The sequence below is a fragment of the Carassius gibelio genome, chromosome B3 (assembly GCF_023724105.1).
Source record: "Carassius gibelio isolate Cgi1373 ecotype wild population from Czech Republic chromosome B3, carGib1.2-hapl.c, whole genome shotgun sequence".
NCBI lineage: Eukaryota > Metazoa > Chordata > Actinopteri > Cypriniformes > Cyprinidae > Carassius > Carassius gibelio.
Genome location: NC_068398.1, coordinates 17462128 through 17482768, shown reverse-complemented (window position 1 = coordinate 17482768; position 20641 = coordinate 17462128). Strand labels below are relative to the sequence as shown.

The 20641-nt window shown below is 40.4% G+C and overlaps 1 protein-coding gene and 2 long non-coding RNA genes across 3 annotated transcripts in view; 1 reads left to right on the top strand and 2 right to left on the bottom strand.

Moving 5' to 3' along the window:
• LOC127952897 (integrin alpha-3-like) overlaps positions 1-20641 on the top strand; it is a 147896-nt gene that overhangs the window by 50758 nt on the left and 76497 nt on the right. The gene's annotated exons all lie outside the window — the stretch shown is intronic.
• Positions 2048-4129, bottom strand: LOC127952910 (uncharacterized). Its single transcript, XR_008153069.1, has 5 exons — positions 4047-4129; positions 3312-3385; positions 2860-3186; positions 2601-2736; positions 2048-2452 (listed from the first exon to the last, which is right to left on the bottom strand). It is a non-coding gene; the product is annotated as an uncharacterized LOC127952910 (long non-coding RNA).
• On the bottom strand, positions 16114-17861 carry LOC127952912 (uncharacterized). The gene is made up of 3 exons (XR_008153071.1): positions 17806-17861; positions 16957-16989; positions 16114-16271 (listed from the first exon to the last, which is right to left on the bottom strand). It is a non-coding gene; the product is annotated as an uncharacterized LOC127952912 (long non-coding RNA).

The following is a 20641-nucleotide window of genomic DNA, read 5'->3' as shown; positions in this document are numbered from 1 at the left end:
CACTTTGTCAAAAAAAAAAAAAATATATATATATAACTAACTCGTGGCCTCAAGATAAGCTAAGTCGTGGCCTCAAGATAAGCTAACTCGTGGCCTCAAGATAAGCTAACTCGTGGCCTCAAGATAAGCTAAGTCGTGGCCTCAAGATAAGCTAAGTCGTGGCCTCAAGATAAGCTAAGTCGTGGCCTCAAGATAAGCTAACTCGTGGCCTCAAGATAAGCTAACTCGTGGCCTCAAGATAAGCTAAGTCGTGGCCTCAAGATAAGCTAAGTCGTGGCCTCAAGATAAACTAACTCGTGGCCTCAAGATAAGCTAAGTCGTGGCCTCAAGATAAGCTAACTCGTGGCCTCAAGATAAGCTAACTCGTGGCCTCAAGATAAGCTAAGTCGTGGCCTCAAGATAAGCTAAGTCGTGGCCTCAAGATAAGCTAACTCGTGGCCTCAAGATAAGCTAACTCGTGGCCTCAAGATAAGCTAAGTCGTGGCCTCAAGATAAGCTAACTCGTGGCCTCAAGATAAGCTAACTCGTGGCCTCAAGATAAGCTAACTCGTGGCCTCAAGATAAGCTAAGTCGTGGCCTCAAGATAAGCTAAGTCGTGGCCTCAAGATAAGCTAAGTCGTGGCCTCAAGATAAGCAATGTGCAATGTAATACTTCACATTCTGTGCAATATTATCTGTTTTAATATTCAGTGTAATAGAATTTGCTGCAGTTCTGTTTCTATTTATTTACTAGTACTGTTCATCACAATCAACTTCTGTTAATACAGTAATATAAATCTTGTAGGCTGCATTTCCATAGTCCTTTATAATTCTTCTTCATATTTTATAGCATATTTTTATACTTTTTACATGTATATAGGCTACTAGTTTATTTACCAACTTCTATTATTATTTATATTCCTTTAAATGTCTTGATGTGCACATCAACTGTGACACAAGAACTGTCCCCCTTGTTATCAATATCAACAAAGATCAAAGTATTTCTGATTCTGATTTTAAGATAGCCTGTAGTAGTGTGCAGACTGGTTCATTAATTATTGAAGTGTTTCACATTTTGGAAAAGCATGTCTGTGTAGCCTACGATAAAACGTCAGGAGAGGGCGTTCTAGGCTTAGGTCACGGTACCTCCGTCTGGATGTATGTATTTATGTGTATTTCCCGGTATTTCCCAGTTGATGGCAAGGAGTTGCGGGATGAGAATGCGTTAGATGATCATATAATTAATTGTGACGGCTTTACAGAAGTAAGAGTGTTTTAATTAGAATGGTTAACATTTAGTTAGATGGCAAATTACTGAGTTAAAATAACTGCAAGACATAAAAGATCGCTAATGTGTTGTCATCATGACGTTTTTCCTGTGGTGAACGCAAAGCATTTTGGGAATCCGCAGCACAAGAATTAGGCGCTAGACTTCTTTGCATGAGGGAAGAACAGTGTTCAAGATGCTGTCTACCTATAAACTGCAATAGTCGTTCTCACGATAGAAGTGGCATAGAATGGAATATCATTTTATCGTTTTCCAGCGTGGAAAAATAATAGTACAAGCCATGTTTCAGAGGTGACAAAAAGGCGACGAATGGCATGGATAGCGAGAAGGGTCTGTCTGCAGACTGCAAGACGGGAGCTTAACTTGAAGTTGTTCAAATATAATAATTTGGCAATAATAATAAAAAAGTGGGTCAGGTGCACAAACACCTCACAGCGACTCTGCAATATCTGCACAAAGGGTACTTCGATCAGCTGCTTGAAGAGCTCACCTTTGGAGAAGACTGTTGATTTGATACTCTAAAAATTTAAGTATTACTACTCGAAAATTAACATTACCCCATAATGAATAGCATCTTTTGCCCACCCCAACACTTACCATGCAATAATAACGATAAATGCCAACCAATAATTATATATATTTTTTCTTAAAATGACATTTTAGTAAAAAAAAGCCAAATGTATTTTCTTTTGTGACACAGCTATACATGAATATATACTAGTTAAATACATGCAGTCGATGTGAATACATACATTTTCAGTCAAGCAATTAATACATGAATGGATAAAATATTTATATTTTATTTACTGAGAACAAAAAAACATGTCTAAATGATTAAAATAATGTATAAAAGTTAGCATCACAATAAATGCATACATGCACAAGTCAACAACACATGATACAAAGCTTCATTCAAACTTATTGTTCTAACAATCATGTATTTACAGATGGTGAACCCAACATCCTCCTGCGATCTGAACACAGCTGATATAGTTCTGCCGCTGCACTTCACAATCTCACTCTTCTCAACAGGGATGTCGTTGAGCAACAGGATGAGGAAGACCATGATGACGGCTCTCTGAACCACACAACCTTGAAGCTAGAGCAGGGGAACACGTGCAGGATAATCTGACCGCTGTGTCTGCTCCGAACTTTCATGTGCCTGCACCCCATGAGCACGACTGCCTGAAAAACATTTACACAGAGTTTACAAGTATATGCATTGATTTATTACTTTTGTAGTGGGCTAAACCACTGAAGTGGTTAAAATTTATAAATAAATTATACATTTATCCAAAGTGACTTACAGTGCATTCAGACTAACAGTTTTTACCTAACATGTGTTCCCTGGTATTCGAACCCAAAACCTTGCACTGCTAACGCAATGCTCTACCTCTTGAGCCACAGGAACACCAGTGTGTCCTTGAGCAAGGCTCTCTTCTCCAGGTTGATCAGGGAATTGTAGGCCCCTGTAATAAGAGCACTGTCAATCACTTCAGATAAAAGCTCCATCACATTTTTTGATGATGCTTTTGAAGCTTCTGAAAGTCGGCCTTCATTGTTTAAACATTAACCAGCTGAACAAACATTACCAAAATCACATCCTCAGTGTCTTGTGGTCTTTCTCTAGATGCTCTCACTGGCTCTGGGGTCACTAAGGATGAAGACACCAGAGCAGCATCTGGTCCTGATGAGACAGTAATAGCTGGAGTGATGGAGCGTCTCATCTGTGACTCTCGATCATTTCCAGGATGATGCTGTAGTCTTCTCCATCCTCAGTGCACACACCAGTCAACAGACATTTTCATGTCCTACAAAAATACACATACACAATACAAAAAGTCATTACATTATTCTTTTGTTTCAGGTTTTCCCTCTTTTTCATCTTTCCTTGCAGGTCCTGCTCCACCACAAAATATCTGCAGCAAATGCACAGAAATCAAGAATAACAAAGGAGGTGTAATAGTTGTTTAAAATTACATTTATTAAAATAAAATACAACTTAAGACTTAAGATGTTTCATTTATTTTAGTAGTGTACTTACACAAATCCTTTGATGGCAGCATTCCTTCATCAGTTACTCTACAGCAGATAAACACATATGTGTCTCATCTGTCCCTGTAATATCCAGACAAGAGTCAGTCTCCTCTGTCATATATCTGTGATATACTGCATTTACATGTTGAACTAATAACTGATGCAACTCACTTTTTATCCAACACAAATGTTCCTTAAATTATCAATATTGCAAATGGACAAATAAAATAGATAACTTATGTTTAGTTACTTTATGTAGATTTGTTTGTTTACATGACTCACATTCATCTATAGCGGTGCTGACAAAAGTGAATTCTACACAATATCACACACAGATATCACTCAGACACCTGTTTCATGTCTGTTAGATGTGCTCATCTACAATACTTATCAAACATTATCCAGTCAGATGATAAATAGACATTTTAGTAATAGTCTTCAAGAAGTATATATAGTTTATGTAAATCTACTATTGAGTCGTGTACTTAATGGAGCTTAACTGTTAGTTATGCATTATAAAACATGTTTACAGCTAAATCACAAATATGCTATATTATGCAGGTCACAGACAGATTGAGCCTGTGATACCTGGGGATGGCGTCTTTAAACCTTTTGCTTATATGTTGCTTACTTTACGCCTTAGTTTTAATAAATTATTAACTCCAAAAACAATACCACTGTATGAAAATGATTTATACACTTCAATTGAAATAATTATTTCGGAAAAAAAAAATATTCTCACCGTTGTCTCTCACAGCAAGCTGTCATATTAGTCTTCCTTCCAGTTTAACGGCGGTTGGCATCCAGCTTATTGGTGCATTACCGCCCTCTTCTGTTCCGGAGTGTGGGTCAGATAATAGGTTTCCCTTTCATAGGTCACTTCGATGCTGCGGTGACGTCACCACGTATGGGAACACCTTCGGTGTGACGAATGTCTGAAGCCCTATACCATCCCGCCAATCCTATTGGCCAAATAGCGATTGGCACCGCCCTACGCATGCGTACGCATCGTATACCCGGGTGCCGCGCGCCATTTCGCTCAGATTTCATTCCTTCAGGAATAGCGAATCATCTGTGCCCTATCATCTCGCGTTCTCCAGCGATTTTCTTCGAGCAGTGTTTAACTCCTCTTTCGCGGACGCGATGAGTCAACGAAAGGTAAGAGCCGTATAATGGGTTTATCACAGGGAGGCACTCATGAGAGATTCGTTTGCAGCCTCTCTACATGTTCTCTCTGTGATAGCCTACGGCTATGGTAAAATAAAGAAAAGTATCCGCGCTCTGGAGTCTATTTCTTCAGTCGCCTCGCGTCTAACCCCCACCGTTCGCTTCTGCGGTCGCCGAGGCCCCGCACGAGGTGTTGGTTAGGGGTGATATGTGCGGCTTGACTATGAATACAGTGATGCACTGGAGTTTTTCCACTTGCTCGCTCTTCCCTACTCGAGCGCGTTAATCAGAGCAGTTTTGCTTTTATACTATGTTGTCTAACCGCAGCTTCGAACTCAGAGTAGGCTCTGGCCGGCATAAGCGGTTCTCATATGCGGTTCTCTCCCTCCGAGCGGACAGGAGAAATGGCCTCCCCTTCCTCAGTGTGCTATTATGTGGCTATCCGCGCGGTGGATAAACTACCCTTCTCACGGACCTCCACCAAAAGGTTTCGAGGTCCTGGAAGCAGCCTTTATCAGTGCATATCACGAACGGCGCGGGTTTTTGCCACGATTAAGTGACATGGTGGACTGCTATTATATAGCGATGCCGTTTGACTACCTCTCTAGCCGAACGGATCACGCCGAACTCCGCCGCGACCTAAGTCTCGTCGAAGACGTATCGAGTCGTGTCTATTTCGGCAAATTTTATTCTCTTATTACGGTTCTTTACGAGAAGCCTCTCGTTCTTAACCCCCACACTCTAACATTGACTGTCTCGCAGCACAAGCACTTCGAGCGTCACTGAACTGAGCTGTTATTTGAGTGCCCCCTCAGACACTGCACAATTCAGTCTTCAGAGTTTGAGGAACGGCATAGAGACTGGCGAATATGGCCAGTTTATGACGGCTCACACAGCTGCCGCGTTCTCGCTAGCGGCGTGGCCCTATGTTTATCTTGTTGGATTAAATCCTGCCGTGGACACGCTTCAGGATTATACACAACGAAATGCAGCGAGTTTGACGCATGCACTTTCCTTCAATGTTTGCCAGGGTCTGTGCCCTCCACTAAAGAGTGCTGTTGGACTGCTAATACACATCCAACCCTCTCACTGCAGTCCCCACGCTCTAACATTGACTGTCTCGCAGCAAAGGCACCTCGAGCATCATTGGATTGAGCTATCATTTGAGCGCCCCCTCAGACACTCTGCACTATCCAGCCTTCAGAGTCTGAGGGACGCCACAAGAGGCTGGCAAATATGGCCAGTTTATGACGGCTCACACAGCTGCTGCGTTTTCGCTAGCGGCGTGGCCTAATGTTATCTTGTTGGATTAAATCCTGCCGTGGACACGCTTCAGGATTATACACAACGAAACGCAGCGAGTTTGACGCATGCGCTTTCCTTCAATGTTTGCCAGGGTCTGTGCCCTCCACTAGAGAGTGCTGTTGGACTGCTAATGCACATCCAACCCTCTCACTGCAGTCCCCACGCTCTAACATTGACTGTCTCGCAGCAAAGCCACCTCGAGCATCATTGGATTGAGCTATCATTTGAGCGCCCCCCCCCCCCCCCCCTCAGACACTCTGTACAATCCAGCCTTCAGAGTTTGAGGGACGGCACAAAAGGCTGGCAAAGATGGCCAGTTTATGACTGCTCATACAGCTGCCACGTTCTCGCAATAGCGACGTGGCCCGATTTTTATCTTGGTGAATTAAATCCTGCCGTGGATACGCTTCAGGATTATACACAACAAAACGCAGCGAGTTTACGCATGCGCTTTCCTTCATGTTTGCCAGGGACTGTGCTCTCCACTATAGAGTGCTGTTGGACCGCTAATGCGCATCCAACACTCTCACTGCCGTCCCTACGCTCTAACATTGACTGTCTCGCAGCAAACAGCGCTTCGAGCAGCATTGGATCGGGCTGTAACGCCAGGCGTAAATAAATAAATAAATAAATAATCCCTCAGACACTCTGCGCAATCCAGCTTTCAGATTTCGAGTTGCAATTCAAGGGTCCTACACAGACGACCCGTTTATGACGGCTCGCACAGCCGCCGTTTTTAGTTAGCGGCAGAGCCCGATGTTCAATTCGTTGGTCTAATTCCTGCCGTGGACACATTTCAGGATTATACACAACGGGACGCAATAGCTCTTATGCATACACTTCCCCTGTGCACGAATGCCGCAGGCTTTTCCGTGTACGGACATTTATGTGTCTGACAGCGTTGCAGAAAGCGGAAATTTGAGACCGCTAGTATTGTTTCGGGTCGCGTGGAACGCTTGCCCGGCATTTCTCAATGGGTGTTACGCACAAATGTAACTGATACACCAATTCGTTTTTAAGAGGCCCGCCTCTTTTCCGCTGAATTCTTTCCACGGTGGTAAACCGATGGTAATAGCAGTGTTGTGACAGGAGATGTCAACTCTGCTGAGCAAAGGGGGCTATAGAAGACGTACACCCCTCTCAGATGGAGGCAGGGTCTTACAGCTGTTGTTTTGTAAAAAAAAAAAAAAAAAAAAAAGAGACGGCGGATTGTGACCCCGTACTTCTCTAAATGCATGGATGTAGCTCTGGCCCCGTTGCGGCTCCAGGGCGTCCGTCTGTGAACCACTTAGACGATTGGCAGGTTTTAGCGCAATCGCAGACTCAAGCACATTCTCATCGGGTTCTTGTGCTGAATCACTTTAAGAGCCTGTGCTTACACACGAATTTTCGTGTAATTTAAGTGTTTTAATCTCCTCTCAACGGATAACCTTTTCTGGGAATAGAATTGGACTCTCGCGCGACGACAGCAAAGCTTCTCTCCCGCTCGCTCCGTCGATTGCGTCATGTGTGCGACGCTTCAAAGCAGGTCGCACAGTGACAGCGAGATTGTGCCTCACACTTAGGTCTATGGCAGCGGCATTCCCCGTAATTTGTCTGGGGTTACTTCACATGCGCCCTTTTCAGTGGAAAAATGGGCGGAAAGACGAAATATTTCACCCCGTTGTCTTCCGCATCGGACGATTTCGGTGACACGGAGTTGTGTGATGTCGTTAAAACTATGGATGCCAACCGAATTTCTCCTACCGGGGTTCGGCTGGGGATTTGAGCTTTCCCAGAGACCGTCACGACGGATGCGTCTTTGACCGGTTGGGGAGCTGTTTGTCAAGGGCGACCAGCACATGGAGTGTGGACAGCTGCACAACGCAGTTGGTATATAAACAGGTTGGAATTACTGGCAGTTTTCTGGCTCTCCAGTAATTCGCGAATCTGCTGATCGGCCGTCTTGTGCTGCTCAGATCAGACAACACAGCGTTTGTCTCATACCTGAATCATTAGGAAGGATTATGCTCTCACCCCCTGTGCAGGCTGGCGAGACATGTTCTTCTTTGGTCTCAGAACAAATTTCTGTCGATCCGAGTTGTTCATGTCCCCGGACGTTTGAACTTCGGAGCGGATATACTATCCAGACAGTCTCTGGAACAAGGGGAATGGAGATTACACCCCAAACGATGAATCCCTTATGGCCTACGCATTGCCCACTATGCTTCTCCCCATCGCTCCTGGGCTTTGCTGCGTTAGCTCACAGCTGGCCCAGGACCAGTCTGTATGCTTTTCCCCGATTCATTTAATCCCAGTGGTATTATCCTAATAAGGCTGGACAGAGTGGAACAGCTGCTGCTGGTGGCTCCGTGATGGCACACGCAGCCGTGGTTTGCGGACCTGATCAGTCTGTTAGCAGGCTTTCCATTGAGTTTTCCCTCAGACAGGATTTGGCACTCGAGGCCGGATCTGTGGAAGTTGTGGGCGTGGCTTCTGAGCAGAGTGAGTTAGTATGTCCCGGTCTTTCTGTTGAAACTACCGAGACTATACTTAATTCTAGAACAGATTCTACGAGACGCTTATATGCTTTCAAGTGAAGACTGTTTACGACCTGGTGTACAATCGTAATGTGGATCCAGTTTACTGCCCAGTGGCTTCAGTGCTGGAGTTCCTTCAGGATCGTTTTTCGAATAGAGTGACGCCAGTCACTCTAAGGTTTACGTGGCAGCTATTCAGCTTACCACAAATATATAGACGGTACCTCAGTGGGCCGTTATCCACTGGTTTCTCGTTTCATACAGGGTGCGTGACGGCTGAGGCTTTTCCGCCCCGTGCGAGTCCTTCATGGGATTTATCCATTGTGTTGCAGGGTTATCAGGGCATCTGTTGAGCCCTTGGAAACCGTTCCGGATAAAATCCTGACTCTGAAGACACTTCTTATGGCTTTATCCTCCCTCAAGAGAGTTGGGGTTTACAGGCTCTCTCTGTCTCACCCACGTGCATGGAATTTGCACCGGGATCTATGAAGGTGTTGTTGCGACTGAGGCCTAATTATGTTCCTAGGTCGCATCTAATCCCTTTCGCTTTCAGCAAATGGTCCTGGAAGCGTTATCCCCTGCTGAGGCGGGGTCAGAAGATCTAAGTCTTTGCCCTGTGAGCTTTAAAGACTTGTGTATCTTACAGCCCCATGGCGTGAGTCTGACCAGCTGTTGTCTGTTTGGACATAAGAGTAAGGCCATGCGGTTACAAACAGCGCATGTCCCATTGGCTGGTGGAGGGAATATCTTTAGCCTATGAGGCGTGCAGACTCGCTTCGCCCTTAGGAGTTAAAGCTCATTCCACTAGAGCTGTGGCTTCTTTTCAAGCTTTTCTCAGTGGATCTTTTATGGATGATATCTGTGCTGCGGCAGGATGTCCTCACCGAGCACTTTTATCTAATCCTACAGTCTGAACGTGAGGATGGCTCCTGGCTCCCGGGTTCTCTCCGCTGAGCAGATACTTCCTCGGATCCCAGCTATCAGGTACGTCAGGCGTTTTGGTATAGCGTTCCCATACGTGGTGACGTCACCGCAGCATCGAAGTGACCTATGAAAGGGAACATCTCGGTTACGTATGTAACCATGGTTCCCTGAATAGGGAACGAGATGCTGCGGTCCTGGCCGTGCCGTACCTGATAGCATTCTTCTTCTTCAGTCATGAAATCTGAGCGAAATGGCACGCGGCACCCGGGTATATGATGCGTACGCATGCGTAGGGCGGTGCCAAGCGCTATTTGGCCAATAGGATTGGCGGGATGGTATAGGGCTTCAGACATTCGTCACACCGAAGGTGTTCCCATACGTGGTGACGTCACCGCAGCATCTCGTTCCCTATTCAGGGAACCATGGTTACATATGTAACCGAGATGTTTCCTACTAAAACGTACACTCTCACATTGTCCCTTAACATTAATATCTACACACACATCATTAATCAAATCCTGCCTAAAATCCCTGCCTCCCTTAAAACGTAACCAATATTCTACTCTGTGCCGCAATATTGCCAACAATTTATCGTTTTGAGGTCTCGCGTGGTTCTGTGTGATTTGGACAACTTCAAGTTACGCCTCCTACTTCAAGTTACGCCCCCGTCTTGCAGTCTGCAGATACACGCTTGTGGATAGCAGCGGTAAGGAGGCCAAGCTTACCTTCGATAACACTCCACCACACATGATGGTGTTCAAAGCATTTTCACAAAGGTAAGTTACAATAACTCTCTGTAAATGTTAACTGTTAACTAGCATGACATGGCTAGAAAATGAACTTAAGTTACCAGTGTATTAAAGTGTAACGTTAAACAGTTTTAAATGTTATACATGTAGGCTACATTGCAATTTATTTGGTGACTGTGTTTGCAGTCAAACCTGCCTATGAAATGTTGGAGTGTGATCCTGCTTTGATTACAGGAATAAATTAGTTTAAAATATATTAAAATAGAGAAGTCATTTTAAATACTAATTTTTTCACAATATTACTGTTTTTATTATTTATTTATTTTTTATCAAATAAATGCAGCCTTGGTGAGCAGAAGATGCTTCTTTTAAAAACATTTAAAAATCTTACTGACCCCAAACTTTTGAACGGTAGTGTATGTTGCCCCCTGTGTATAGCTAATCTGGATTCCTCAGGAATAGAGGTTGTGATATGACACAATTTCTTTATATTGTTACTGTCAGACACTACACCTGCACCTGAGATGGAAGGTCCTGTGAATCCACCCCCATCGCCAGGCACAGTCCACACCACTCATGAGACTGAGCTCAAGACTTTGCTGGATATAATTGTGGTTGTGTGCTGTGCTTTGACCAATATGTGTCCAAGTATTGTTGTGAAGGCATCATGTTAGAATTATACACCATGCTCACATCTAATATATAAGTGTTTTTTTTGTTTTCTAAAAAAAAAAAATTGTAATGTCTCTTCTCACATGTAATGTTTTTTTAGCCATGTCTGTAAATAAAATACACAAAGATTGAATCAAATTCTGCCTCCTTTATCTTTATTAAGGAAGAATTGTGCAAAATCAGTGTTCTTTGGTTGCAAACACAATTACATAACTTAAATAGTAACAACCAACTTAATTTCAGTTTCTTTACATATTTAACATGTAAATACATTTAGATGAATACATTAACTTGTAAATACATTTAGATGAATACATTTACATTTATAAAGAGTCGATAGAAATGATGAGAAACTGGAAATGTATGCGGTAGATTGTGGGTGATAAGTCACAGACACATGACTCTTGGTGCGCTGCTGAGTCCCACGCAGTCTAAACTGAATCACTGTATAGGACAGTTCTGATTATCGCAAGCAATCATGTCATCAAACTCTTCAGGCTGTCTGTAAAAGCACCACAACACAGCCTTTTTACATGCCCTTCTTTGGGGCTGGAGGGTGTTACATTGACCAGTCGCTCAAAGTCGGATCGAGTCCTTTGATTATCTTTATTTTCTCGTCATATATCATCTTTGCATTAGGATTTAGTTTTAGGTGGTATGGTCCGACATTGGCTGCATTTTGTAGGATTATATTCTGTTTTTCACACTAATTTTTCATTATTTTCATGCCAGAACACTAGCCTGCTATGCCAGACGATGTTAACTGGCCAAACATACCCATAATTCTTTGCGTTCTGATGATTTTGCTGCCCAGTTGGTCACATATGTTAGCGATCTCTATTGCCATATGCAGATCCGCTCCCGGTAAAAAACAACCAATCAGAGCTGCGGTCCGTAACTTTGTTTGTGTTCAAAATGAAGAAAAATGTATATAATAAGCGAGTACACCATGAATCCATTTTCCAAACCGTGTTTTTAGCTTGTGCTGAATCACTAGGGTGAACCTATAATAAGTGTTTATATTCGGACTATTTTAGATTGCTTCGGGGTACCGCGGCGGAGTAACCCAGTACCGTTGTGATTCTACATAGACATAAACAGAGAGAAGTAGTTCCGGCAACGATGTTCTTCCGCAAGACGCAGGCAGTTCTGTTTATTAACCGCTAGAGCGTCAAAAGTTACCTACCGCAGCTTTAAGTGCTGGTCTGACGTTTCAGGTGATTGCATTTATGCGCTACTATTAGTGAAACTGAAGAAGCAATTCGCCATTATACTGTGATTAAATATATGTTCGGCTATCTCCCATCAGCTCTTGTGCTTCGGGGGATAAAAAACAAACAAAACAGTTACTCATTCCTCTCTCTTCATCTAGAAAACTGCTCTGTTGAATGAATTCTCAGATGCAGAAATGTGTAAAATGTAAATATTTGTAGCATTAAAATGAATGTATTGCTTCCAAATGTCAGACTTTATGCAACTTAGAGTATGATGTAACAGCAGCGCTCAGCCTCAAGTTGTACTGTATGCTGTTTGGTTGATGTATTTGTCCCCTGTCATACCTAAAAAGTTCTCACTCTAAGAAAATAGATAGATAGATAGATAGATAGATAGATAGATAGATAGATAGATAGATAGATAGATAGATAGATAGATAGATAGATAGATAGAAACAGTCAGATAGATAGATTTCATTTCTATTATTTGTGTGTGTATATATATATATATATATATATATATATATATATATATATATATATATATATGTTTTCTTAATTTTCTTTGTATTAATTCAAGGACACGTATACATGTATAAGACATAAGCACTTCATTAGAACATCATTGACTAGTAATGAGGGGGAACCCCAGTATTACGTAATGCAATAGGGTGCACTTCACAATGCGCTACACTGCCATCTGCTGGAGAATATTTCACAGATTAAGTGAAGAGGATTTTCATATGAGTAGGCTTAGGCTATGTACAGTATTTTTGTGTATATGGGCTTTCAGCGCCGCCTCCCTTCTGCTACCGGTCATCTTTCTCCCGTTAGAAATTAATCAGGGATTCGGGGTTAATGCATATGTTATTCTGCCTTAAATGTATTCCAGTCACTTAAATACTGTCTAATTTGCCAGGTTCATAGTGTCCTGTGGCTTATCTGCAAACTTCAAACGCTATTGACACACAGTGAGGACGAGTTAATGGTGCCAACACAAAATTATTAGACCTACTGCTTACAAACAGGTTTCCCGAAGGAAGAAAGATTCACTGCATGTCATTAGTCTGCAGAGAGTGTTCAGTGTTGTTGTTAACTAAAACTCAACCATTAAATGAGTTTTTTTTTTTTTTTTGGTAATTGAAATACATCTTAACTTAAAGAGCCACACAAATGGGAAATAAAAAATTACCTGTATTACAGTGTATGATGTAGCTGTCCATCAGTGTAAACAATGTGCAAAGTAATTAAACCAAAAAGTACACGATTTATAAAGCTATTGGCTTCTAAAGTAAGGAGTCGACTCTGAATCGCTGAAACGAGTCGTTATAGATTTCAAATCTTTTGCCCATCTCTATGTACGTCACTAGGAACGCTATGCATAATAATCTCCGCCATAACATAATATTTTAACAAATATGAAACGCGCTTTTTTTAATGGCTACAACAGTCAGGGCCGGCACGTAAAAAAAAACTTTACATTTAGAATAAAAATTCCCGCCCGGCAGCGCCCTACACTGAAAAAAGTGATTTTGGAGAGTTGTAAATATAATCTGTGGAAACCATATAAAATGTACATGATTATTGCAGCCAGCCAACGAATTCTAAAGTAATGGGTAAATTCTACATATGCTACCCATTCATCAACAGTAAGAACCATCACATAGAAAAATGCAGTAAAATATACCCCCAAACCGTGTTTTTTTTTTTTTTTTTTTTTTGCTTTAAATTGCGCATGCGTCAGTCCGCGTTTTTGAGTGAGTGTGGACTCATATAAACACTGAAGCAGTGTTAAAAGTAACACTGAAGCAGAGTTGAAGTTAATGAGATAATTAAGAAATTAATTGGGTCATGATTGACCATTATTGAAGACATCTGATGTTAACAAGCAGACTCACCAAACTAGAAATTCACAATTTGTGTGTTACCATTATAGTGGTCAATGTTTCCTTTAGTTGGGTTCTTGAACCTTCCGATGTTTACTTTAGGCTGTGTTAACAGAATGATAACAGACAGACCAGCGCAAAGACAATCATGTGTGCTATTGATTGATGTTTGAACTAATTGTCATGGAATGACCTGAATGCGTCAGTTCAGGTTTCTTTAATGTGTACATAAATTAAGTGGTGGTGGGGGGGGGATAGGAATCCAGAATTTTTTTGGCATAATATGACATGTTATTAAAAGTTAGTTCTACATAAAGAAAAAATTATTACACATAGAAACACAGAGATCAAGAATCAGCGTGAGCATCACAACAACGGTGACCATCAAAAAAGCATGTTGTAGCCAATAAAAACTCATCCATTGCTCCCATCATGCATTGCGGCATGAATAAATTATGAGCTGAACTGTCTACATTTTGTTTTTGCTAAGATAATTTTTACCTAATTTTTATGAGTAAAGTAGCTGTTGAATATATACATAAATGTGAGGTATTGTTACCCAATTTATGCAAGCATTTAAATAGCTTTTTACTTCAGATAGTTTATACTCAATATATGGGATTAAATCTACCCCACCAAAGTCGATGCAAATTGTTACCTCACATTTATTGGGTAAATTCTATAGATTAGTTTTTACAGTGTATTAGTAGGTCTTTATGCATGCAAAATACTTCAAAAATGTATTTTCAAAAATGTCAAAACGAATAAAATTATCTGGTCATGAGTAGGCCTACAATCGCCTCCGTGGAAGAGCGCTTTTCGCTGCTTAGACAATGGGCGAGTATTAGGATTTTTATATGACATCGCATCTCAAAGAAAAGGAGAATACAATAGTTCTTCAGGATTGCTTAGGACTAGAAAAGGCCCTGACTCATGGAGACTCGCGGGATGTTGATGGGCATGAAATGAATTGTTTGAAGAGTTGACTCCCAGCAAGCAATTTTGCGTCTAATAGACGTCTAATAGCCGTCTAAACACAGCCGAGACGTCTAGGCTAAATCGAGGCTAATTTTGGGCTGTCAGTGAAAATCTAATAGACGTCTAAACATACCCCAAGAATAGACAGCTATTGAATGACTACATATATACGTCCAATAGGCGTCTAACCATAGCCCAAGAATAGACTAGTCATCAATTAGACCGCTAAATGACTACATACGTCTAATAGACAGGCAATATGGGTCTAGGCTAAAACAAGGCTGATTTTGGGCTATCAGTGAAAATCTAATAGACGTCTAACCATAGCCCAAGAATAGACTAGTCATCCATTACACTACATATACATGTAATAGACAACAAAATGAGGCATAAGGATTCTTTTCACTCAAATATAACAGGTTCTCATAAATGAAAATCCATCCAAACTAATTTAATATAAAGGGATTTATTTTGAACAATTATATAGACAACAATAACTGGGACAACATTCAAACATAAAAATGAACTAATAAAAAACATTGGAAAAATATGTAAAACAATTAATTTTTAAGAATTAACTGTTTACTTTAGATCCATAACCCCCACCCCCTGCCCTCCCTGGTGCTTGTTTGAAATGATTAGAAATAGCATTTTTTATTTCACATTCCATAGCTCATGGAAAGCTGGTCATCACTGCGTCTGCCAAATGAGAAAAAGGAAAGAATTATTGCTCAAGAAAAATATTGTTGACAATCCTATTTAACTAATTAGTCAATCACTTTTGCTAGGATGATTTAATAGATAGAGTTAACAGAATATAGATTGAGACTATATAATTTATATCAATATAGACAATAATTTATATCAATATTATAATTAATATCAATAATTGTAACGATACGCGTATTGAACAATTCTGTACAAGGCATATATATATATATATATATATATATATATATATATATATATATATATATATATATATATATATATATATATATATACACATATATAGGCTATATAGACACACACATACACACATATACATATATGTCTGAAATTTTCTTCTCGAATGTTCATTTTTATCAAGCTCATATATGCAAGTTCTGTAATTTCACTTAAATGGCAATGAAAAGGACCTATTAATTTTCAGCAAGAGCATTAACTCGATCTCTCAAGCGACGCCATTCTCTTAGATATTTGGGATCCATAACTTCTGAATATGGAAATAAAATTAACATTATAATTGATTATGTAACACTGTTATCCCAAGACATGTCTGACTACTATCATAATGTGTTTTGAAACTGAAATACAGTATTTTTTTAAATTATCATTCTAATGAAGGTGAAAACAGATTTTATTTTCATTTCTACTTTAGTTCTTCCCTCAAGTTTAAAGGGATAGTTCACTTTGAAATTAAATTTTGGCATGTTTTAGCTTACCTTAAGGACGTCCAAGATGTAGGTGTCTTTGTTTCCGCAGTAGTTTCAATTTTTTAGGTCAAACTATTCTTGTCTGTCAGTCATATAATGCAGGTCTATGGTCACCACCTAAAAAGGCCATGCACAGAGGAAGTCCAAATTAAACAATTCCCCATCGTAAGTACACATTGATGGACTAAGACACGAAACAAGCAGTCTGTGTGAGAAAATGAACAGTATTTATATCGTTTTTACCTCTTGTACACAGCCACGTCCAAGTGATATGAGGGCTCGCGTGCTTCCAGGTGTGTGATGCGTCCGCGTTCTGGCTTAATTTGCGCAAGCGCCGCACTTAGACTAAGCCAGCCCAGAATGCGCACACACCGAAGCACGCGCGCCCTCAGATCACTTCGACGTTGCTGTGTTATAAGAGGGAAAATGATATAAATACTGTTCGTTTTCTGACACAAACCGCTTGTTTCGTGTCTTAGGCTATCAGTGTGTATGGTGGGGAATCGTTTAATTTGGACTTCTCTGTGCATGCTCTTTCAGGTGGTGACCATATAGACCTGCATTATATGACTGACAGACAAGAACAGTTTGACCTAAAAATATAAAAATTGAAACTACTGCGGAAACAAAGACACCTACATCTTGGATGCCCATAAGGTAAGCTAAAACATTTAACTATCATTATAAATCATTCTTTATCACTTACTCATATAACTCTAATAAACATAAAAAATACTTATAGGCGTAGTTCACTTAAAAAAAAAAAAAAAAAAAAAACAACAACATGTAATCATTTACTCACTTTCACTTGGTTCCAAACCTGTATGGCTTTCTTCTGTTGAACACACACAAAAAAATATATTTTGATGAATGTTGGTAACAAGACATGTAATGGTAGTCACTGACAAGTGTTCTGTATATTCAATTGCTGTACTTTGTTGACTGATTGCAGGATGATTTCCAATAAACAGTGTCTTTAAATCAAATAAAGTGGATTACATCACTCCAGTTCTGAGGTTTTTACACTGGCTATCTGTCAAAAAATTAATATCCAAAAACTACAGTTGGTTATTAAATTAACATTTTAAGGCCAAAGTAAATTTCTAATCTTCTGATGTACTATGAACCATCCAGAGCAGACCTCTCAGGACATCTGGGACAGTACCCAGCTACTTTTATATCTCCAAAGTCAAAACAAAACATGGAGAAGCAGCATTCAAATTCACTGAAAACTGAATGTATGCTGCATATTTTAATTATTTACAAACAAGTTTAAAGACTTTATGTTTGCCACTACCTTTTATTAAATGGAGAGGATTTTTTTTTTTATTTCTTTTCATGTTGCACTATGCTGCTGTTAAATTTGATGTAAAGTACTTACAAAATTTGCTCTAAATCAACTCTAATTTAAATACAAATATATACTGGTATCTTTATAATAATAAAAAATAGTAATGATAAGTTTCATAGTTTCATGCTTACCACATTCATTGAATTTAGATACATTTGCAATAACACGTGCAGGTAACGTTAACTTTTTGGAGAAAAGTAGTACTCTGCAATGTTCATGTTAAAATGTCACGGTTTCTACACATTATAACAGCTAACTAATTTAAACAATAAACATATCAAAAATAACACGCATACTTACAAGATCGAAGTAGAAATGTGAAGGTTTTCACTCAGACTGTTGCTCACCCGTTGCTCTCCGACAAGCTGCCTCGTGTAAAATAAAATGGCGGAAATGTTTATCGCGAGATTTGGCTAAAGTGATCTAGTCACGCAATGGCATTAGTTCCAGTAGACATGTCTCAGAAGTGTTTCAATTGTGCCATCTAGCGGTTTGGAAATGCAATTGCATTTGATTAGATATTTTTATCGTAGATTGTGTATGAATGTTTGACAGAAAATATATATTAAGCTGTGTAAGCGAAAACATTTCAAAGACTAATATTCTAGGTCGCTGGTCTAAATCTGAGCCCAGACTGCAATGATTTCGCCAGGTGGGCTAAAGCAGACCGCATATAGCCCGTCCAATTCAGAGCTAAATCGTGATCTACCATGCCATAAAATGACGTATTGAACCTTGATATCATACCAATGCGAACATGATTGAATATTAACCATTTCATGCACTGCCTGGCAAAAAATACAATTAATCAGTTTTGACAAAAAGTGGGCTACAATAGCCGGGTCTGAATACGAGCTAAATCGTGGCTACGCACAGCCTACACATATAACATGTAAAATAAAGTAAACCAAACAACTTGTAATCAGGGTATACTCTGCGTACATGATGGAATATCATACATCTCACAAGTTATTTTGCAAAAAAAATACATTTATCCAGATTAAATGTTATGTGGGCTAAAAGTGGGTTACACATAGCCGGACTATATCTGGTCTATATTTAACCCAGACGTTGAAATGACGGCTATTGCTTGCTGGGGACTGTTTTGAGCAGACGCCTGCTGGATCTAAACCACTGGATGCGCTTAAATTCATCTGTGAAAAAGGGATGGAATCAATTTTTCCAAATGTCTTTGTAGCATTGAGAGTGCTTCTCACTCTCTCCTTCACTGTGAGCTCTGGAGAACGCGGTTTCTCAAAGCTTAAACTGATAACAATTATCTCAGAAGTAGGCCTACAAGTTAAACTCGAGGACGTAATCAAAGCATTTGCCGCTGCGAAAGCCCGACGCGCACGCTTCTGAAATGTATGTAAATGTGTGTATCAGTCAAGAAAAAAAATCGAAACCTCCAGTTTTGTGAGCTAAAAAGTTGTGTGCATATTTTTAGTTTATTATGTACACTATCTATTAGCCTATAAAACAGATATTATGCAGCTGTTGCATTTTGTACCTTTTTCACCTTTTTGTGATTTTATTTTAGTGTAATTTAATAGATAAAATAATAATAAAAAAAGGTTAACATGCATCTTAATGATCCCTAATTGTGAATGTGAAGTGGGGGCGGCACGATCGTGCTCTGCCTAGAGAGGCATTTGAGCTTGCGCCGGCCCTGACAACAGTATAGTATGCCTACATAGCCTACTCTCTATTTGTACAATTTTCTGCACATTAATTTAATTCAGAATTTTGCACACACAAGTTGAAAGGCATTCGTTCAAATCAAGTTCACGGATAATTGTGCGTGCATTTATTAGCCTAATCATTATGATACTAAAATCCTAACAAATAGACTATGCTATGTACAAAAAATCAGATGAGCCCATAATATGAACGGTTAAGCATTTTCCTCCCATAGAAAACCATTATAAGAACGCTTAATGTGGCTTAATGCAGATTAGAATGTCCCCTTATTATGTCGAAATAACGAGATATCGATACTAGGCTACTGTGTCCACCGTGGTCTCCTTTTTGATCAGCGGAAACGATTTTTGCTTGTTTGGGATCTGACTGTCCAGCGTATTTGAAAAAGTTAAGCAAACTTTCCTGTCTTTTTGACATTTTTCCCCTGCGTGAAACGATCGAGGCTAACAGCAATCTCAACTAGTACAACAAGCGCACAAGTCATGTGTCACAAACATTGAACACTACACAAACAGTAATTTTTTTTTTCATTTAGCCAATTAATTTTAGTGACACAGGAGGTGTCGGAGGTGACGGGACATGTTCCGGCTCAAATTAAGCCCTGGTAAAACCTGACTTTTCAAATGAGCGTGAACGTGAACTGCGCGTGCTGTTCATTTCTGCCAGAATGAGCCCCGCTCTCGTTCACGTTCATTGTATGAAAAGTGATTCGTTCAGTTCAGCGTTCGAAATTATGAAATTATTAACGTCGTTCATTGAACGCGTTCATGCACAACACTGATGGTTACATACGTAACCGAGATGTTCCCTTTCATAGGTCACTTCGATGCTGCGCTGACGTCACCACGTATGGGAACGCTATACCATAACGCCTGACGTACCTGATAGCTGGGATCCAAGGAAGCATCTGCTCAAGCGGAGAGAACCCGGGAGCTAGGAGCCATCCTCACATTCACACTGTAAGCCTTGATAAAAGTGCTCGGTAAGGACCAACCTGCCGCAGCACAGATGTCATCCAAAGAAGATCCACTGAGAAAAGCTTGAGAAGAAGCCACAGCTCTTGTGGAATGAGCTTTAACTCCTAAAGGCGAAGCGAGTCCGTGCGCCTCATAGGCTAAATATATTGCCTCCACCAGCCAATGGGACATGTGCTGTTTTGTAACCGCATGGCCTTTATTCTTATGTCCAAAACAGACAAATAGCTGGTCAGACTCACGCCATGGGGCTGTACGATCCACATAAGTCTTTAAAGCTCTACAGGGCAAAGACTTAGATCTCCTGACCCCGCCTCAGCAGGGGGTAAAGCCTCCAGCACCACTCGCTGAAAGCGAAAAGAATTAGATACGACCTTAGGAACAAAATTAGGCCTCGGTCGCAACAGCACCTTCACAGAGCCCGGTGCAAATTCCATGCACGAGGGTGAGACAGAGATAGC